Raw genomic sequence first — 23,458 nt, 5'->3', positions numbered from 1 at the left:
TTAGAGAGAGCTAGCGCAGATAGCCCTCGAGTAGCTTTGCACGACCTTCAAAAAAAAGTTGTATGCTTCCAAAAAAAACTATAATTTTGTCTCTCATGCTATTTTCATTTGAAAGGTATTTAGTTTTGGTATGGATGTTGTCAACTTGCTTGTATTGTATCTTACTCAACAGATATTTTATCCTACAAATCGACTTTAGCAAAGACGTTATCATTTTGATCATGTTGAGTATCGATGATATATTGTCCACTTGGCTACACAGAATATTGTCATAAGATTTTATCATTTTGGTTCTACCAAATCTCGTTAGAGTGCTGCCCTTTGATTCTGTTAAAGTTTACTAGGATGGTAACGCTTTATGGTATTCTTATAATGAAATGAAATCCATAATACTTCATTTATTTCGTAGAGGTATCTTTAATATCTTTCTTTATGACGTTTACTAGAAAACTTATAGTACTAAGATAAGAAAGGGTATTATGGTACTAGAATTTCAAACTGAGAAGATAATGATACGTATTTGACTTAAAGGGAAGTAACACATGGCCGTGAGTTTATATTTCAAATATTAAATTTTCTCAGGAAATAACATATCAGGAAGAAATAACCTTATTAAATACACAAAACATATTCATACTAAACATTTAATGTCTCATATACATGATTGGTTTGAACACAAAAGAATTGCAGGCTAAAATATCTTTCTGTAATATTTGACCTTGGGCTGCCCCTAAAATCGGAAGAGTGGCCTGATCGTATTGGACTATTCTAAACCTCCTCCAAGTTTCAAGATGATTGGCATAGGAAAAAGAAGAAGAAATGGCTGTACAATGGGCTAACTCTGCTATGCCAGTTACACATATCCATATCTTATTATCGATAATGTTGCTGAGTCATTGGGGGGGGGGTCACAGAAAAGAATTCAAATAAGGTTTAATATGCATATAAATGCATAATCAATAGCTATGGTAAATTAACGTATTTAAATTTATCGTTAAAATTAGAATTTTAATACAACCAAAGTTGTCATTATTGTATTTTTGAATAAATTAAACGGTAGGTGTTTCAAAAATATAAAATCGTTTAACTAAATGTTTAACACTACAATTTCAGACATTATCGAATAAATTATTCATTTATTATTATTTTAGAATTTTTTTCAACACTGAAATATATTACATAAAAAACACTATAATATATTTCTCGAAAATACCGAACTAACTTCTGTTTTCATTACAATTGTTCAGGAGATATTTTTCAACACTCGCTGATTTAAATAAAACTTGTTAGATATAAAGAAAGCTTCCGTTTTACCCTTATGTAAAATAAATTAACTAATATATATATATATATATATATATACACACACACACATTGTCTGTGGACTTACAATGCTAGAAACCGGGTTTCGATAATCATGTTGGGCAGAGCACTGATAGCCCATTCTATAGCTTTTTGCTTAAGTTCTAACAAATCCTAAAACAATCTGCAACGCCCAAGTAGTCAAGATAATAGGAAGAAAATAAGACGTTAAAAACACTACTCCTAAAAAGGAGTAACATCCAAAATTTCAGAAAACAAAGGGTCTAATATAACCAATCCAAAAACCAACAACACAATATAACCAGTCCAAAAACCAACACATTAACTTTCAGTCTTATAGGTAAAAACAACAACAAAGGATTTGATATATTCATTACAAAAACGAACGACACACGAACCTTAAGAATGATAGGTATAAAAAAAACACAAAGGATTTGATATACCATTCCAAAAAACATGTAATTAACCTTCAGTAAGTTAGATATACCGAACAGCAAAGAGTTTGGCGCACTCATTTCATAAACCAAGAACATTCTAGACATCCTGAAGGATTAATCAATAAGAAATGATCGGTAAGTTCTACACCAGAAACCATATAATGAGACAATTCTGTAACTTTTAGAATATTAAAGTTCAGCCAGAAGCAGTTTGGTTCACTCAAGATGTTTTTAAGTCTCTTAGAGGTAGAAGAAATAGCTTAGCTCAAAAAAACATTTCAAAAGTTTAACACAAACCACGCTATTGAAATAACCAACTTATTTGAAATATGCGCTGGTATACATTCGCAGTTGTATAACATTCTCTCGACGCACTCTACTGTTCTTAGCACCTGTCACTTGAGATTAAATTGTTAGAATGACTTGATGAAGGTTTAAGACTTTGGCGGCCAAAGGCCACCTAGATAAATAACTTCTCTAGTTTCATAACAGATGCACGTAATTCGCATAAATCAAAAGTTTTAACTTCCGCATTGTAATTAACGAAATTTGATCAACTCGTAACGTTACACGTTCCAACCATTTGTACCGATTTTGACTTATCTTTTCACTTCAATAAAGTAAAAGGAATGTTAGTTCCTGTTTATTAATTCTATAGTAAAAGTACTTTGGTAAACACATGCTTAACAAGCCAGTAATTGATGGATTCTTTCAAATATTGGTGTTATCTTATTGTACAATTCGCCCATCAATAAAATATTACGCTTTCAATGCAAAACACTGAGTGACTACAGTAATTATTTTTACCTGGTTTTTATAAACTCTATTCTTTAGTTACTTATTTGTTTTGGTTTTGGTTTGTCTGTTTGTTTAACTGCCAAGCTGTGATATAAACTATCTGTGTTACCACCGTCGCAGCAAACGAACCTCGAATTTTAGCATTATAAGCCCTTTAAATAGGAGGAGATTTTTATTACTGACGTTTTCCGCAAAGCTCCACAAAGAGAAAACAGCGCACAAGCACTGGTTAGTTTGAACTGATACACTAGAAGTAAGGCAGTTAGTTAACCAACAGCGTCTAACAACTAGTGGAATATGACCATCCATCTTACAGCTCATCACCCATGGCCCCAAAGTACGGAGCATGCTTCCACGGGAAAATACTGTATATTTACAAAACATGCGGTTTCTGAAGGTGTTTCTATACCACCTGTTTAGTAAAGGTATTTGAAAATTTCAAAGGTTTGGTTTGTTTTGAATTTCGCGCAAAGCTACTCGAGGGCTATCTGCGTTAGCTGTCCCTAGCTTAGTAGCGTAAGACTAGAGGGAAGGCAGCTAGTCATCACCACCCACCGCAACTCTTGAGCTACTCTTTTACTAACGAAGAGTGAGATTGACCGCACTTTATAACGCCCCCACGGCTAAAAGGTCGAATATGTTTGATGTGACGGGGATTCGAATCCGCGATCCTTAGATTACGAGTCGAGTGCCTTAACCACCTAACCATGCCGGGCTGAAAATCTCAAAGAACATACCAACGTAATTATCTGTGTAGCCAATTAGTAGAGATAAATTATTAGTTAATGTCTAATAATTAAATGATATATTAAGAATGATTATGCTGTTTCCATTTTGAGCGCCTTAGCTTTAGCCAATTAACAGAGTTTTAACAGTTCATTTCATACCGTGCTAACCCTAAGTGAACTCTAATTGGTAGGAAATGAAAAGAGAACGTTTAACTGACAAGTTGTTAACAAGAAGGAAGATCTAAAGATGGGCGAAAACGAGTATTGGGAAAGAACGGATTGAAGTTATAACAACCGTACTTGTCTCTGATATTAAGTTGATGTTATAATAAGTTTACTTATCGCTGAGAAAACGTTGATGTTGTAGCTGAGAGAATAGAACAACTGCGGGTGTCCTGGCATGACCAAGTGGTTAAGAGGCTCGATTCGTAACTGAGGATCGCGGGTTCGAATCCCTCTCGCACCAAACATGCTCGTACTTTCAGTCCTGGGGGTAGTTGTAATACGACAGTCAATCCCCCTATTAGTTGGTAAAAGAGTAGCCCAAGTGTTGGCGGTGGATGATAATGACTCGCTCCCTTGCCTAAAACTGCTAAATTAAGGACGGCTGGCGCAAATGGCCCTAGTGTAGCTTTACTCGAAATTCAAAAAACAATCTATCCGTAGCTGTTTTTGTTTTTTCTTTAATTTCGCGCGAAACTACAGGGAGTTTATCTATCCTAGACGTCCTTAATTTAGCAGTGTAAGACTAGAGGGAAGGCAGATATTCTTCACCACCAATCGCCAACTTTTGGTCTACTCTTTTACCAACGAATAGGGGGATTGATCGTCACTCATCATGTCCCCACGGCTGAAAGAGCGAGCATGTTTGGTGTGACAGGGATTCGAATCTGTTACCTTCAGATTACGAGTTGAACGCTCGTAAGAGAATTAAATGAGAATTAAATATTGTAAGAAGGTTCGTATTTAGGTCATGAATAGGTGTAAGTGTTTTGAAATTGTTGCATGGGTGGTGTATGAACTAAGTACACCTGTCACAACTTCAACCCCATCATGTGACGTGGAGTAAATATATCCTTCTAATATGCTTTCAATTAGCGAAAACATTTTCGTTTGGATTGATACGGACAGGTGTTTGTGACGGTAGACAAACAGTGGTCTGATATAAACGCAAGTATATAATGGTAGACAAACAATGGACTGCTCTGACACGTGTTTATGATGGTAGACAAACAATGGCCTGATATAGATGCAAGTATATAATGGTAAAAAAATAGTGGCCTGCTCTAGACACATGTGTATGATGGTAGACAAAAAATGGTCCACTATAGAAATTTATTTATGATGGTAAAAAGACAATGGCCTGCTATGAACATATATTTATGATATTAGACAATCTTTGGCCTGAGAGAGGTACATGTGTATGATGGTAGACAAACAATTACCTGATTCAGATTGTGTTTATGATAGTAGACAAACAATGGCCTGACATAGACATACGTGTTTATGATGGTAGGCAAACATTGTTTACGGTGTATTAAAACAATAGCCTAGCATAGACATGTTTTTATGATTGTAGACAAACATATTAGGCCTATAGTACTTAGATATACTTGTGATTAAGGGAGGAGCAGGTTTTTCTCTTTCATATTTGTTTATTATTATCGCTCAACTTACGTAAAAGTGGTTTTAATTACTATCTTTAAACCATCAACCGACTGTTATCGAATAGTAAGATACAACTGAGTTGATCTCTTCCTAACGTGTATAGATAAGCCAGATCTTTCGAGCTTTAACTTATTAAACTTGCATGTTCGAGTCTAAATGATTCGTTTGTGGTATGTTTATAGAATAACAAGAAGTTTACACAAAGGTTAAACAAACTCTCAAGGGGCAAGTATCCGCAATATGGAAATTTGAAAAGGAGGTTGGAAAAGAAACCTATTTCTATGTTGTTCAACAAACATTAAATATACCACAACACTTAAGCCCAACAGTTTGTGCTTGTGTGTTCTGTAAATAAGGTATATCCTGTTATTTCCTTATTGCTACTTTCAATATTGGTTAGAATATTTAATATATCTAGATTTATTTCTCTTGATTTTAATTTTTGTCACAGAGATTGTTTTGTATTATTAGCTAATTATATGTATTTAACACTAATCTAAATCTACTAAGCTGGCGAATGTCGTGAGATATTATAGGGATTATGGCCGAAAATATTATTAACAGCGAGGATAACTAAATTACAAAACAATGCATTTTACTCTTTATTATTACGAACGTGGGAAAGTATATTTATCTTATACTCATTACCAGATTAGTTGTCAATCTTGCTTTAAGTAGGTAGCTTCTTCTGATCGGATATATAAATAATTAATTAAATCTATATACAACTCACTTGTCATGAAGGTCCCACATTCAAGTTTATAAAGTATCCGTTAATGAATTGTGAAGGATTTCAAAAAGGACTGTTTTTATTTGTATTTGTTTGTTCGAGCTATCGATTATCACGCATAAGATCTTAAAACGTGAATTGTGAACTATGTTAATGACACTGAAATTTGTTTGTCGTAACGGTTATAAAAAGATATACGAGGGAAGTTTGTGCATTACCTCTTCTAATTTTAAGCTGCTGGACTAAACGAAGGACTGCTAGTCAACAGCATCTGTCGTCGTCTTCCTCTGGTACCGCGGTAAGTCTACGAATTTACAACGCTAAAATCAGAGTCTCACCCTCGGTAGACTCAGCAGATAACCCGATGTGATTTTGTTATAAGAAAAACACAAATACACACGCATCTGCCGTCAACTCTTGGGCTACTCCAATCGAATACTGGAAGCTGAGCGTTAATTTTATGACTTATCCAAAACACCCCAAAGTTCGGAATACAACTAGATGGCAAGGGGACTCGAACCATGATATCCAGGATTCCCAGGACGTAACACTAGCCCAGTCATCAAGCCCAATCCTCATTATTTTTTGAGTGAGTGCCACCAGAAAAAAAGGAAAATAAAGAACATTTAATGGAAACATAATTTTGTTTGATTTTCAAAAACAAACAATCCGAGCTTTCTTTTTCCATGGCCAGGTGGGTTAAGGCTTTCAACTCGTAATCTGAGAGTCGTGGGTTCGAATCCCTGTCGCACCAAACATACTTGCCCTTTCAGCCGTGGCGGCGTTATAGTGTAACGGTCAATCCCACTATTTGTTGGTGAAATAATAGCCCAAGAATTGGCGGTGGGTGGTGATGACGAGCTGCCTTCCCTCTAGTCTTACACTGCTAAATTAGGGACGGCTAGCGCAGATAGCCCTCGAGTAGCTTTGTGCGAAATTCAGAAAAACAAAACAAACAAAATCACACTCAACACTTAGTGACTGTGAGGAACAAAAGATCGATGTCCACATCCTGCTATCCGATTACAGTAGCCTAGTTGGCGGAGGTTACTGCTACTAGTTGCCTTCTTCCTAACCTTATCAGTTCAAATTTAGGGATAGTTAAAGTACGATACCCTTGCGTAGCTTTGCGCGAAGATCATAAACAAAAAAAACTCAAACAGTGTTGTTTATTCTTAACGCAAAAACTATACGATTCTGTTCAACTTGAGGATTCGAATCCTGGAACTCGGCGTAAGTAGGATACGTATTAGTGACACACCGGGGATGAAACAAAAACGAGAAAGGGGGATTGTCCTTTTCTTTTCCAATTCTTCCCTGAACTTTAGTAATTGTTATGCGACTTTTATCACATATGAATCCTCAAAATACAAAACTAAGTTAAGCCTAAATAATGTTTTTACATCTTTCTTCTGTTAAATGCTGGTCTCACATATACGAGGTGCGTTAAAATAAAAATAAATAACAAATAAAATTGCATTTCTTCTTTTTAAAATAAGGTATTCTGTAAGCCTCACACAGATGTGAAAGTTTACATTAAGATTTTAATTCGGAAACAATTATTCAATGTAAAAACAAAGTATGATAGCATATAATTAAAATGGTGACCCGGTAGTAAACTTAAAAATTAAAAACGTGAAAGAAAATAGAGATTCGATTCCCATGACGAATACAAAGCTTTTTTTTTTAATATTTTGGCTCTCCATAAACGCCTCCCAGTAGCACAGCAACGTAGCTGCTGATTTAAAATTAGCAAAATTTATAAAACAGGTTTCGATACCTGTGGTGGACAGAGCAGAGATAGTTTTGTGCTTAAATTAAACAAACAAGTTCTCTGAAACAATACAGGCTCTATGAACTCGATTCGTAATCTAAGGGTTGCGGGTTCGAATCCCCATAACTCCAAACCACTTCGCTCTTTCAGCTGTGGGGGCGTTATAATGTAACTGTCAATCCCATTATTCGTTGGTAAAATAGTAGCCCAAGAGTTGGCGATGGGTGGTGATGACTAGCTGCCTTCCCTCTAGTCTTATACCGTAAAATTAGGGACGACTAGTGCAGATAGCCCTCGTGTAGCTTTGTGAAAATTTGCGCGTTACTAATCCGAATGCGAAATTTTCATGTTATGATAAAAAAAATCTCTATTTGCGCATAAAACAAACAAACAAACAAACAGACTATTTTATTTCGACTGATGCTTGTTTTTCCTCTAAATGTTTATTTACGATATCTCTAATTAAGGTTCGATAACTTTAGCTCAAAACTACACAATAGTCTATATACGCTCTGAATATCGCAGGGTTTTTAACCCTGGTTTTTAGCGTTGTAAGGCCAGAAATAATTTAATAGTGAACCACAAGGGAACGCGTCTAATATATTTACATTTGTTTTATAAACGTCATTGGTATTTCTCGGTAGCAATATTGTTTGAGTTATTTGGAAAAATGAAAATTTGTCTTTTTATATATTTAATTTCATTAACCGTTCAGGTTTTCTCTACACTGCATCTTGATTCGTTTTAATTGCCCCCTAATGGCACAGTGGAATGTCTGTGGACTTAACAACGCATTATGTCGCTGTGTGCTTAACTTCAAACAAACAAATATTTCCAAGTATCATTAGTTTGTGTTTTGATTTTACGTGCGAACTTCAGACGATGATCTTTATATCCTAGTGTACTTTAATATACACACCAAGTTGCTTGAAACACAATATGAATTTTCCCCATACATTAGCTCAGATAATTGAAATAACGTATATATCATTATGATTGTTCTGGCGAGTTTCGATTGGTTGAATGTAACGATTAGGGATAATTGAGAATCAATTTGTCCAATATAATCCGACTGCTAAGCCATGAAATTAGATATTTTTAAGGATTTTTTTTTTTAGTGAAATATAAGTTGTTTTATACTGTAAGATTGTGCCTCCAAGAATGTCTAATAAGGCAGAATTTGTATAACACCATTTTGAAGTTCTTTGGACTTTAAGTTTTTCGTTTCTTAATTCACGTTAATTTTATACTTCTATTACGGGTTTTCTACCAGTGACTCCTTTCTGCCTACATAATTCCCTATATATAACTGCCTTTCTTTCCACACAAGCTGTAAAACTAATCAAAGGTCTCTAGTAGAAATTATGTCTGTAATCCGTTTTCTGATAAGTATTAACCAATCACGATATCGCTAGTTTTAAATATGGGGCCTAAAATGCACACCGATTACACAAGATATAAATAAGACGAAATTTATAATTGGTTGGTCACTGCTGTTAAGCGTAGAGCTATACAATGGGCTGGCTAGCAGTGTTCTGCGTTCCACGAGTATCGAAACCTAATTCTTTGCGTTTTAAGCCTGCAAACTTACCGCTGAGCTATTTAGAAGCGACATTTAAGATAACGTGAAAGGATCTGAGAAGAATAAAACATTCTGTATGGCGTGAAGGTTAAGAGAAAAAACATTCCTATTTACATCAGGTAAAAGCAGTAAAATAAACACACGTGTTATTCATGTAACAAGGTTTACCTTTTAATTTGTTGCATTAATGTCATGTGTTGTCTGTAATGTTAATATATTCGAAAAATATGATTAAATTGGGTTGACTGGAGGCTATGAGACTAAAGATGCTCACAAATATACAAAGTCTCATTCAGAACAGCATATCCACCACACACCAAAAAAAAATATAACTACCCCGCCAACACGGTCAGTCCTCTAGCCAATGGTTTGGTTTGTTTTGAATTTCGCACAAACCTACACGAGGGCTATCTGCGCTAGCCGTCCCTAATTTAGCAGTGTAATACTAGAGGGAAGGCAGCTAATCATCACCACCCACCGCCAACTCTTGGGCTACTCTTTTATCAACTAATAGTACGGTTAACCGTCACATCATAACGCCCCCAGGGCTGAAAGGGCAACCATATTTAATGAGACGAGGATTCGAACCTGCGACCCTCAGATTACGAGTCGAGTGCCTTAACCACCTGGCCAAGCTTTCTGCTTGAATGAATCACTTTTTTATTTAAGCACGCACGTCTACTATTCATTATTTATGGTTCTTTTTTAGCTTAATGGTTGTGCAAGTTAGGTTTCCGTGTCGTTAGTTTAAATTGCTTCATATTTTCTCACAATGAACATAGGTATTCAATTTGCCTTACCATTTACGGTAGAAAATTAAGAATACCAAAACAAACGGTTAATTAATTAATTGTGATGTTATCTAGTATATTAATTAACACTTTAGCCTACTAAGAATAGCCACATCATAATAGTAAAAAATATTACAATTTTTTCTACTACAAAACATCTCCAGTAATCTGATAAGCTGTGGATGCGTTATAAAAGAGACAGTCAATCTATTAGCATGGATGATCGGTGGTAGGAAGTTGGTGGCTAACTACTCGCTGCCCTCTCTCTTGTCATTAAGGGGCGACGGCAGGTAGCCTTCATAGCTTTGCCATCACCATATTATGCAAATATTGGTGTACATTAAACATACGTGTTTTTTTTATATCAGCTTTTACTAACGTAAAATAACAAAAGTTAACCGAATTTAAGATACGCGAAATTATAATGATACCACGATAAAAGAATATAAATAAAACATTACACGATTCCTGGTCGGTTATATTTCTTTTATTGTCGTTGTACGTTTTCAGCTTGAAGTCTATTTGATATCTATTAGTCATTATGCTAATAATTCTGTATAAAAAGACCGTTTATTTGCATTACAATTGTATTTTATACATGAAGAAAACAATAGCGCTAGTTGGATATAAAGTTATAATTCAGGCAGAACACAATAATGCAATATACAGAAGATTAGAATGAAATTCCGCGCTCGCTTGTTTGTACACGTCTCTGAAATATTTGCCGTGAAAAGAGGAAAAAAGTTATATTTAAGAATAAACTGGTGCCACCAGGATACTAAATGACTCGCATCATATATTTGCCTTCATAACTCAGGGTCATCACATATTATGCCCATCAGACGAACAATAGGAATGTTCTTTATATATCATTTTCAATAAGATGAATTAACAAAATCGAAACATAACATTTAATACATTATCTTTAATATTTATTCCAATAATCGGGTAGCTTTTATTTTTTAATTGTCAAATGGACTTCTTAAAGTGTGTCTTTTTGACGAGGTGGATCCTAAAACAAGTTATACGTGGATGATATTGTATTATTAATGAATTTGTCTATTTGAATTTATATTGTTTACCTGTTTTTATAGAATAACTAACCCTAGCAGATGGTAATAATGTAACTACAAACATAAAATATCTTAATTTAAATAAAACTGATTATACACACGTTTATAATAACACACGATTTATGCCAAACAGTGGTTCGAAAATTTTCAGGTGTTAACTGAATGAATTACAAAAAATGTAAAAAAAATGTAAAAGGTGAAAAGGAATATTAAACCTTGTTTATCCGCTAATTATGAAACAACTAGAGACAAACATGCTGTTAGTGCGGACGTAATTTTTAATCACTATGAGAAAAACGTATACCCTGGATAGATGTAATGAATCATTGGTCACTATTCAGTTCTTCACATTATGTGTGTGTGTTTTTTCTTATAGAAAAGCCACATCGGGCTATCTGCTGAGTCAACCGAGAAGAATCGAACCCCTGATTTTAGCGTTGTAAATCAGTAGACCAGCAAGGGACTCACATTGTATCGACGTTTATTTATTATATCTGCTATTGGGCGGCTATCCAGTGTATACGTTTCCTCGTAGTAACTACAAAGCCCACAAACTCCAACATTATGTTTGATACTTTTCACTATGATATAAGGCCAACTTATCTCCCTTTGGTTAACTTGTGTTCAAGGTTACTTATGAGGAGTGAAATTCTCCTAAACTAGTATAACCCGTTGATGAAAGTGTAGATTGACATAGACGTAACTTGAAGTTAGACTTCGAAATTAATTTTTTTTTTGGAATACTGAGTTTCTCTATTGTTAACTAGGGATAATACTGCACTTCTTTTTTATTCGCTTAAACAACTTAAAAGCAAAGCAAAAAACGAAGTATTCAAAACCTGTATTAAAACTTCAGGGTCAAAACGAGAGGAAAACTAAAAACTGAAATCTGCACTTACCTGACACTAGGTCATGTAAGAACGAGACACTGTCAAGCCCAGTCTACACACCCTAGTACTGCTGGCTTCAACGGTCGGCGCTCTTTTTGTGGATGGTTTCGTACTCGTGATTGCCAGATGCAGGTGCATGCGCAGTATCTTTCCCGTTATGTTGGCCCAAAGACAGTGGATAGCTTCCTCGTTGTCACATGCCGTGGTTAGATAAAACTTTAGAGCGTTAGAAGTAAAAGTAAAGTAAGCAGAGGGTTAGAACAGTTTCATGTTTACAGAGGTAGTTTATAATAAGACTCCAGGAAAAACTGGTTATTTTCCTTGGATCTTTACACCCTGTCAAAGATGGTTATATTATTTTCCGTATCTCATTTTAACTCAATTTTCTATCCGTTTCTCTAAGCACATTTTTCTCAAGCTATTTATACATCACACTGCTTTTGTTTGATTAAACTCAGCTGTCTTTTTTGTTTCTGGCGTTCACACAAAACTACATAAATAAAACATAGGTGACACACAAAATATAAACAAATACCATTGCCAGGCAACATTAAAATTGGTTATTAATGTTGCCTGAGGTTCCTATATATGTTACCTGTGTGTGTTTTCTTATTGCAAAGCCACATCGGGTTATCTGCTGAGCCCACCGAGGGGAATCGAACCCCTGATTTTAGCGTTGTAAATATGTAGACATAATATGTTACCTAAAAAGTAAATTCCTTGGCCTAGTTTTTGTAGCATTTTTTTACAGTTAATTGTAACATGCAAAAAAAAACATGAGTAGTACGTGGACCCCACCGGTAGGGTCTGGTATAAAAGCAAGTTGATGGTTTCCGGAACAAATATATTTATCCGTGGTAAACTGCTCATTCTGAATCGTTACAGTAACCATGGTTTACAACTAATTTAACCAAATGCCTCAACAAACTATTACACTATGTAACAAAACTTTTACTTTTTCTTCTTCCTGGGCAGAAAGTGTTGTTTCCCAATCGCTTATGCCTAAAGTAAATGAAAAAGATCTATTTTTCTCTTCAAACTTTGCTTTTGTGACCTGGGTATTGAAATGTTTAAATTTACCCATTTTACAGAACATTCCAGGTAGATTCAGTGCGAAATAGCTGATATAGAATTTTCAAGAACCTTTTAGAATTTTCTAGAACTTTCCTTAGTAATATACAGGGGCTCACCACTCATCACTTCAGTTTAGTTCTAGCTGCCTAAGTGAACACGTAGACCTATCTGATTTTATCAGAAATGGCATCAAGAAACTTCAAGCATTCTCCAGACACATTCTGCTATGTATGTGGCCAATTTATCAAGACAAGGGAGAAAAAGTACTCTGTGACAGCACCTGCTAAAATATGTGACGCCTGCAAGGTATATTTCGGAATGCCTATCGGGGATCAAGACAAACCCTGAGCACCTCATTTTACTTACGAGCACTGAAAAAAACAACAACTCTAGAAGGTAAGACGAACATTATTTGCTTACTTGAATAGTAAGATTTTATATTATACAAATTTTAGACCTTTAAAAATGTAAATATATTTTCATTTTTGTAATTTTCAATTGTATACAAAATATATCACATAAAATATTTTGCATGAACCTCTTACACATTAGTTGTGGATGAAATAAATGTATTCTTCATAATAACAATTTTATTTTGCTCTTTTACAGGATGGTACAGAGGGGAAAAGAGAGCCATGAAGTTCGCTATTCCAAGAATTTGGTGTGAACCCACTGACCACTTAAGGCTTAAGCAATTGCTACTTCTGCATGGTGGACATTTCCAAACGTCGAGCTGACAAGAATGCATCTCATATCATGTATTCCGACCTTCCATCATTCATCGTCCCAGTGCCACACTACCCTGAGCTCCCCGTACCCACTCCGCCAGAGAGAAAACAATCACCTTCAGAAAATAGCAGCAAATCAGAAGAGGAAGTAGACGTTGAAGATCCAGATTACAATTTCAGAGATGCAGCTGGTGAGAGAAACCCATACTACCCCAACCAAAGAGACCTCAATGACTTGATCAGAGATCTTGATCTAACAAAGTCGAATGCCAAGACTATACATATTTGGGGGCTGATATGTGAAAGTGATTTACATTACAGTTGCAAATCTTGAAAACTACTCATTTCTAAACATTTTTGTTCATTTTTGTATAACTTTAGTATAAATACATGTAAATCCTGATTCATATGTTGTTTTATTCAGACCTTATGTAACTGAAAATGTGCAAATTTGCCTGTTTTACATAGAAAATAGGTTAATTTCTAAATTTCATTATCGAGGTCACAAAAGCAAAGTTTGAAGGAAATAATAGCCATTTTTCTGTACTTTTACAACATAAGCAATTAAGAAATAACACATACTATCCAGGAACAAAATTTGTGTCGCATAATGTTACCTTAGTGAGCGTCATTCGCAGTTTGTGGCTCTATTTATTTTATTCACTTCTAATCTGCAATGTATTTATTTTGTGTCGGAATAATTGAGTTAAAAGTACCAGTTAATACTGCTTACTCTCTCTTTCCTTTAGATATTCAAACTCTATTGTAATCTACGTTCATAATAGCATGTTTAGGTCCAGTGTTTTTAAGGCGCGTTAGTTCTCGTGATGACAAGATCAGCAGCGCAGCTTTTAGAAGACTACATGAAAAGTGTAGATTGGAGGACTATGATAAAAGTGTAGACAGGAGGACTATGATAAAAGTGTAGGTAGGAGAACTATGAGAAAAGTGTAGATAGGAGGACTATGAGAAAAGTGTATATATGAGGACTATGATAAAAGTGTACATTGGAGGAACTATGATAAAAGTGTATATATGAGGACTATGATAAAAGTGTAGATAGGAGAACTATGATAAAAGTGTAGATCGGAAGCCCACTGTACTCTTGTATTTGAGTTTTAATACTGGAAAAAAAAACCGATACTGAAAAAACTTGACTTTGTTTTGATATACATAAAAAGGTAAATTATGGATTTAAAAATAGACAATATGCTTACAAATCCAGACAAGTTATTTGTGTTTGGAAAAATCTCATCGCATTTTGATTTTGTTTTACTCAATCGAATATTCAATATTTTAATGCGTTTTTGTCTTTAAATACATTAACTTGTTTTTGATAATGTTACAAAATGCTGTTCAAAAACAATCAAAAATATTTTCATCGGTTTAAAAAATATGATTAAAATACAATATATGTATCAATAAATGACTGATAAGTACATCCGAAGTATATCTGGAATAGTAGCTTCCAAACTCTGAGTTCTGGGAAACTTCTTTTGTTGATTTTAATATGGTTTCCCAGATCAGAACACTTAGCACCTGTTGAAACAAAAATGTTTCAAATTTCGCTTTTGCAATTTCATGCTATTAGAAGGCACGCCAAAGACTCCAGAATACTCTGAAAGACAAACGTTGTGTTCAAGAGTTGCTGTCCTTTTGCGTAGACAAAGCGCGCCAAAAACTCCATAAGATTCTGAATAATAACGTTTTGTCGCAAAATATGTATTTGCAATACGTTCACCGATCTGAGTAGAAGGTTATTGTGGCGTGTATAACGTTCAAGTTCATCCCACGGACCCTCTTCATCGTATCGAAATTTTATGATTGTCTTAGTCAAATAAAAAGACTGAAATCGCTACACTTAATTTCCAACTGATTTCACGCAGTGCGAGAGCAAGTAATTGTTGCATTGTCGCCTTTGAAAAGGCCTTGTCCTTCAAGTGAAATGCAACATTATGGATTGTTGCATTTAAGTCTTTGAACAGGCCTTGTCCATCAAATTAAATGCAGCGTTGTGAATTGTTGCATTGTGGTCTTTGTACAAGATTGGTTCATTAAGTTAGGTGCAGTATCACGAGGTGTAAGTGATTAGGTAAATTCTAAATGTTATAGAATATATGCACGTGACGTCATGCACTGACACAGTTTTATTTATTCCGCCATATTAAACGTAAGAATAAACTGGTGAAGTAGCGGTGACCCTAATGGCTATGTTATTAGAACCGAGGAGTGTATTAGTGGTAATTTGGTTATGTTGCTGTTAATTGTAGAAACAACCAAACAAACAAAAAACAATCCGAAACTTTCGTTCTGCATTCACAGCTGATGAAGAATAGAGAAATAAATGGTGAAACGAGCGGATCCAAAATGTTGATAAGGGATGGAAGTCGTCAGCTCACAGTACAATACGCAGTTTATCTCAAATTAATTATACATATATTCACACATATATTAATAATTTATATTTCTCGTTTCTGAGAGGCCTCTAGCTGAAACTTTATTGTGCTGTTTCAGGAAAAATATAAACACTCTGATCGAATCATGCTTTAGTGGTTTGTGGAATTGTGGGAACCTTTATAGTCCTTGTTAGTTCACTGCTGCTTATAGATCTAAAGAAATAAATAAGCAAAAACTGTACTGCTTGTAGTAAACAGATGTAAATGTAATGCTAACGGTATAATCTATGCTTTATGTCTTTAAACAATTAGATCTAAATTCCAGAGTTAATAGATCTAATAAAAGGAAATAAGCAACGTTGGTGAATAGTCTTACAAACAAGTCGACTTCCTTTTCATTTAAAACGATGTTAATTGTCAGCACATGTGAAATATGCAAAGTGAAAAAAGATGATTGATTAGAAATCGTGTAGCTTCACTTTAACAGTTATTATAGAATATGGGACCGTCACAGCTGTTCCAAATTGTTAACATTTCTCCTGGTATCCATGTTTAGACGGTTCATATCAATGCGTCAAATGCAAAGTTTTCTTATACAGGATGTAAATAAAGCTAGAGTTAGGGAAGCTGTTATGTTTACGTCCATAATGACAGATGATTAAACTAGTTCCGCTTTCAGTCACATGACTACGTACCTACATGTGAAATCTCTGCCGTGAGAATTCTCCAAATCATTGCTGTACTTCCAGCAATTTGCATTAAATCCGAATACACCTAGGACAAGTGACTCTGTATTTGTACTTTACTTTCGGTACAAAACAAAAGAACTAGAGACACTTATCAGATCACACCATCCGCCTCCGGCCATTCTCTGTCTACAGTTTGCTCTCTAAGCACTACTGAAGCAGTGTTTTCCTATTTGCACTTTATATAAGCCGTATTGGACTAGAGTTAGCTGATGAATGACAGTTGTTTTTTTATTATTATTAGTTCATTTCATGGTGCACTTGGAGATAGTTGAACACTGGCCGTTGTTGAAATAATCAATCATTTGTTACACGTTACATATCCATCTAATCGACGTTTCACTTTGGATGTCACCATCAGTTGGGAGCATAGTGTTAAGTGTTTCAAACATTTTTTCTTTATGTTGTCAATGTTCATGAGCTTTTATGAAGAGTGCTTTTGAACATATAATTAAATTAATATTTATTGATACAAAAAACTTGTACATAGACAGTGTTTATCGCATCTCTTTGAAAGTCAGGTATAAATCCTTGCTCCGAGCTCTTATCTTAAAACTCAACGTATTTTGACTATATTATCACATTTATATGATATAACTAATCTCATAGCCCCTTACAGTATTTTTTGCATATATCAATCAATAAATGGAATACTCTAGCAGAATGGTAAATTGATGTAAATAGATAAAAAGATAGACGTGAATGTATATTAAAAGCGGATTATTTTGGGACTTGTCAATTGCCTATCTAAGGAGAGATGTCGTTTGCACATCCTAGTTTTGATGATAGTAATAAGGCAAACAGGTGTTTAAATTGCTACTGAAATATCCAATGCAACTCTTAAGAGTTTATCATTTCTTTGTGTAGGTGATTGATTAGGTTCCATTTGGAGTATTGTGATCAATCTTGAGCTACGTATCCTAGAAAGGACGTTGAACTTTTGGAAAGGTTTCAGAGAAGTGTTACTAGAATGGTGTCATACAAGGAAAAGTTGATATTTCTCATGTTGTTTCTTTCTAGGAAAGAGATAAAGGACTTCTGGATGATGTGTTTAAGATTGTAAATGGAATTAATAGTGTTGATGCATCATCGTTCCTCATATCTAAGAACAAAAATAGTAGAATTACAGCATGGTTGGAGTCATCTTCATCTGAGACAGTTTTATTATTTTAACAGGGCTATTAGTCTTTGTAATTGATTACCTTTGGATGTTGTGAAGGCCATACATTTAATTTAGTTCAAGAGAAAGGTTAGGAAACATATGATTGATAATTGCTCTCTTTGAGGATTTTTTATTTATTTATTTTTATTTAATAGTTTTAGTTTAGTTTAGGGGAAGATACAACGTAAACGGGCCAGTAGGTTCGTTGTTGTCCTAAAATATAAAATTATGTTATCTTTTTTACATATTCAAGTTATCCGTTAATATGGAAATAATTTAAAAGGTTACTTTTAAGAAACAAGAATATCTGAAGTTATTTGTATGGTTACAGACTAGGTGGTCGTTCTTTGAGTTAATAGTTAGGAATTGCGTTTCCACTACCTTTTATCATAAATAAAATCTAAGAATTTCAGCATATTTACCGAGAAACAACTTAAGAAAAAATATGCAAATTTAAAGTCAATTTTAAGATTTCTCATAAAAGATTATAGAGAAGTGTAGGGACACCCTGGGAGACTGGTGATAGACAAGCTTCGAGAGTTTGTCGAATGCTTAAACATTTCATTGCAATCGAAAAAAATCTATTGTAGCTAGTCCCCCGATGGATCAGCTTACGAGCTTACAACGTTAAAATCCGGACTTCGATTCCCTGTAGTGTACAGTAAGTAGACAGCCCATCGTGTAGCAATGCATTGAGAAAACTTCAACAACATATCTAAATAACATGAACGAACAAGATTAAAGAATGAAGAAGGAACGATTGTTCACAGCTGAACTTACACAATTATCTTACATATGGCAATAACGTCTAAAATACACTGACTCTAATAAACTAGAATATAAGTTGATTCAGAAGTACATGAGCCCATAAATTTTACAATATAAGAACTACAATTTATTTTAATCTGTAGTTCTAAAAATATAACTTACTGCTGATTGGATTTGAATTTATCGGAATGTTACAATAACTACGTCACCACATTAGTCAGTCACTAGGGGACGTTAAAAATATTAAAAGAAAATAAATTACTAAAGATTGCATCAGCTAAAAACGTAATATGAGTTCAAAGACCCAAAAGATATGATTTTTACTTTTTGTTCCAACAGTAAATTACTAAAAGAAAATCACTGATCAGATAACACGAACTTACAGGACTTCTATAAAGTATATATATATATATATCCTTAAGAAAAGTCCCCTGGTGGGATGCTAAAACACTAGGTTCGATTTTAAGATTTGACATAACAAAAATTCTAATGTGGCTTTGCTATAAAACAAATAAATCTCATAAAATTACATAGGTCTGCAAATTTAAACTTCATAAAAGTTGCTTTGGTTTTATAACAGGTTTTCAATGATTCATATAAACAATATTCATTTTTTCTATCACGTAATATTTTTTTTTTACAAATCGGAAAGAAAAAATTTTACATTGATCAAATTATTATTTCTCTTATCACAATGAACGTTTTGTATTGTTACGTGTGTTTTTCGTGGGTTATAGAACGATCGATAAGACTTTTACGTCGCAATTGGTCTAAAGAAATCTACAGATAATGGTTGTCAACATTTTAAGCATAACAAAATGTGTCCTGATTTTAATACAAATGGTTTACTTATGTAAACGTACATATCACGTGATGGAAAAATTGATATCAAAAACTACTGTAGAACGTGTAAACATTTCAAAGCGATAAAACCATCTGAGGCCTGTGTTATTAGAACACTTACCAAGTACAAAGTGTGTTTGTTTGTTTTCTGTATATATTAACGTTACTAATATTGCCTGACGCCATCCTTAATTATGAACTACTGACACAAGAGTTTGTTTGTTTGTGGTTAAATACAACGCTACGCAGTGGGCTATCTGTGCTGGGCCCATCACGGGTATCAAAACCTAGTTGTTAACGTTATAAGCTTTCAGAATTATTGCTGAGCCAATGAAGGCTCAACTACCAGCTCTCGAACTTTTATATAACAAAAGAATCGCAGACATTATGACTCCTCTATGTCAGAAATGGCGAGCATATTCGATACCGGATTTCGATTCCGCAACCCGCTGGTTGGCAACTCAGCGACCTTATAGAGCCATGCCAGGCCACAGAAAGTGTCTGTAAACATTACTTCAGACTACTTTTTCAATAAACAAAGTGAAATTATTAAGATATTTTATAATCACGATATTGAAAAAAAAAAGTTATGTGTCTGCGTCTTAATGGAAGCTCAAATATGTTACAAAGTACAAAAAGTACACCAAAGAGTGGGATCTCCTTGACTTAGTCACGTATTACCAGAACGTATAAAAATAATGAGGTATAAATAAATACAATTTGTTTGTTTGTTTTTCTTTTGAAATTTGCCCAAAGTTACTCGGGGGCTATCTGCGCTAGCCATCCCTAATTTAGTAATGTAATACTAGAGAGAAGGTAGCTAGTCATCACTACCCATTGCCAACTCTTGGGTTACTAATAGTGGGAGTGACCGTGACATTATAACGCCCCAACGGCTCAAAGGGCGAGCATGTTTGGTGAGAGGGTCTTCAAACCAGCGACCCTCAGATTACGAGTCGAACGCATTACCCAATCTAGCAACAGTTTGTATATAAACTGCTTATCCCGTATTATTCACACTACATCTTATTTGTTTGAATATTTCATGAAAGTTTAGTTCGCTCTGTAGATATCGCTGGAACTTATCCTTTCGTCATGTTATGTATACATTCGGATAATTGATTAATATTGTAATAACAAACAAGCAGAAATTAAATTCCGCTGATTGTATGAAGCTAGCGTAGAAAAAGTATTTAATTTCAAATGGTATTCCTTATTCCAGGAGGCTTTAGGGTAAATGCCAGATTTGGTAACAAAAATCCAGTGATTCGTCACACACTCACAAATTTTAGTCAAATAATGGGTTACAAGACGGACTAATGAATTAAAAAAAATAGGCGCATACGATCAAATGATTCTTACATGGTTTGATGACCTTTCTTGCCTGCTTTTAAGGTAATATAACACTAAAACGTTCTTAAAGATAAAACTAGTAAAAATATTTTATTTGCTTCAGAATTGGATGGTAGTGTATATATTGAAGATTTTGTTTGCTTCGTGATGACGAGAAACCCACTTGAAGTAAAAATGTATCTCAAGACGGCTGGTATGGGTATTAAAACTTTATTAAGATAAAGTAGAGAACAAACTCTCTCTTTGTAAACATGAAGATGAGCTAAGAAGGTCTCAACGTTGTTCTATACTTTATTTTAATAAATATTTTAATACCCACACAGCTATCTTGAGATACGCTTTGCTTGTTTATTAAATTTTGCGCGAAGCCATGAGAGGGCGATCATGTATAATTGAAGTCTACAATTTAGGAGAAATAAAATAGAAGAAAAGGAGACAGTCTGTTACCAATAAATGTGGAGATTAAACGTAACATAACAACGCCTCCATCGCTAATAGTACGAGCATGTTTGGGGATAAGATTTGAGCCCATAGGTTGAAAGCCAAATATTCTAACCACGAGGCTATCCATGACTGCAGTGAAGACAAACTCATCACTTCCATAGTTGACATGTGGGTTAGAAAACTTCACGTAGGCGTGATAGCTCTCGTGTTATATTTATCGCAGTGTTTACACACGAACATCTTTCGACACACGCACTTTTAAAGGCGCAAAAGTAAATAATTTAAACATAAAATTACTCCTTCCTCGGAGTAACACTCTTCGAATTTATAAGAACATTACGTCAAGTGCGTAGTAGTACAATGTGCTGACGGCAATGTAAACTCAGTGGGAACATTTGAATATAAAGCAAAATAACGATCCTAGCAAGCATTATTAAAAATTTAAGTTATCAGGAGCAGTGTCGAATAAATGTTACGTTCGGTTTCAGGATTAGAGCATAGATAAAAAAAAAAAGTTAACATTTTGCGGTTTGTGCGTGTCACAATTTTCCAAAGTCTGAAAAGGAATGTTATACTGTTGTTCTTTTTAATTATTTTGCTCAAACTGTGAAATGAAGGAGAAAATAATGAGGCAACCGCTTATATCTATCTGTGTGTAAAACGATTTAAACAACAGCATCTCAAAACCTGTAGTAACCAAATGCATAACTTAGATAATATAATCATCAAACAACATTTTATTTCGATTTCCGATCATTAAGACATGCTCAAATAACAAAGCGGTTACTTTTTAGTAAATTACCGAATTACGATGATGAAGGAAACGTCTGTAATTATACAATTAATGGACATTAAGAAATTATAATAAAGAAAAAACAATGTTTCTGTTTGTTGTTGTAATATTAGTTTCATTTGAAATATTCCACAAAAAGAATAATGTAAAGTCCAGTCCGCCTAGCGGCAACAAAAATGTCTCATTCTTCTACTTCAAGTCTCACGGTTGACGTAACCCAAATTTGATGATACGTCTATTTTTCGAAATAAACTATACTTATATATGAATTCAACTTACTTGATAGTGTCATTGTCTAAATACGAATAAAATATTCACATCACTAAATTAATTAACGAACCGTCTTACTGTTACAAGCTAATTAACTTTATAAATTATGCAGTGATTTCTCACTATCTGACAACCTCAACAGCTCACTCTAATAGATTTATTTATTAAGTAATTCGCTTTCTATATGACTCAAACTGTTATCTAATCTTTCGAAAGAAACTTTCAGCAACTAAGTCCACGCCCATCGTTACGTCAAACTTTTTCTGTCTAAACAACAATCAAATTTATAATAAAGGTTGAAACAGTTGCTATGTTTGAAATCCCAAATTAAAATACAATATGATTAATAAAAAATAACTGAATATTTTATTTCTCCGAAAGAGGATCACTTGGTTTAACCACTCGCACTCTAGAGAGTAGTAGTGTGTTTTCTGTCAGTCAGTTAGTAGATGCTAAAAATGACGTCACATAAAAAAGACTTAACTGTGCAACTTGTAATGTCGTGACGTTAGAAAAAAGTGCGCATGCCATGAATCACGAGAGAAATTACGCAGTCTGTAGATAGGCTACAACACAGTGTGACATATGAACTTGAAAAGCAAGAAATAAAAATATTTATTAATCTCAATTTTGGTTTTATTTCCTCTTGAAGCAGAACATTTTCGGGGCTCTGTAGAAGTTCATCTGGAAACAGTTATAAACTAAAATGTCAACCTCATCGTTCATTCTGATTAGAATCCAGTTAAGGTTCTGGAACCTCCCGATATCCGAAAAAAAAAAGGTTCTGGTGTAAGTAGCATTTTGATACACATTTTGCATATAAGGTCGAAACAGAATGTAAGGTCACCCATTCGCTTACTATACGCAACAAGGCGATGCTGTCTACATGAAAGACATAACTAACATAAATATCAGGGGTTTAGCCCTCTCTTGAGGAATCTAACGTGGCCTACTGGTTATGATGCTTGTCTCACAATCCCATCATCGAACATGCTTCCCCTTTCAGTTGTGGCGAGATATTTCGTTTGGTCAATCCCACGATTCGTTGGTAAAAGAGTAACCATGAGTTAGCGGTTCTTCACTAGTT

The 23,458-nt window shown here is 34.5% G+C and overlaps 1 protein-coding gene across 9 annotated transcripts in view; it reads right to left on the bottom strand.

The window, feature by feature from the left end:
• The window catches only part of LOC143252637 (calcitonin gene-related peptide type 1 receptor-like), a 196,664-nt gene extending 174,154 nt beyond the window's left edge, over positions 1-22,510 (bottom strand). For all 9 annotated transcript variants that reach the window (XM_076505057.1, XM_076505064.1, XM_076505058.1 and 6 more), the window contains exons 1-2: positions 22,381-22,510; positions 11,804-12,010 (exon numbers count right to left, since the gene is read on the bottom strand). The gene's annotated coding sequence lies outside the window, so the exon portion shown is untranslated. The remainder of the gene's footprint in view (positions 1-11,803; positions 12,011-22,380) is intronic.
• Positions 22,511-23,458: the final 948 nt, after the last annotated feature.

This window comes from Tachypleus tridentatus, chromosome 6 (genome assembly GCF_004210375.1).
Source record: "Tachypleus tridentatus isolate NWPU-2018 chromosome 6, ASM421037v1, whole genome shotgun sequence".
Lineage (NCBI taxonomy): Eukaryota > Metazoa > Arthropoda > Merostomata > Xiphosura > Limulidae > Tachypleus > Tachypleus tridentatus.
This window is presented reverse-complemented; position numbering and strand designations above follow the sequence as displayed.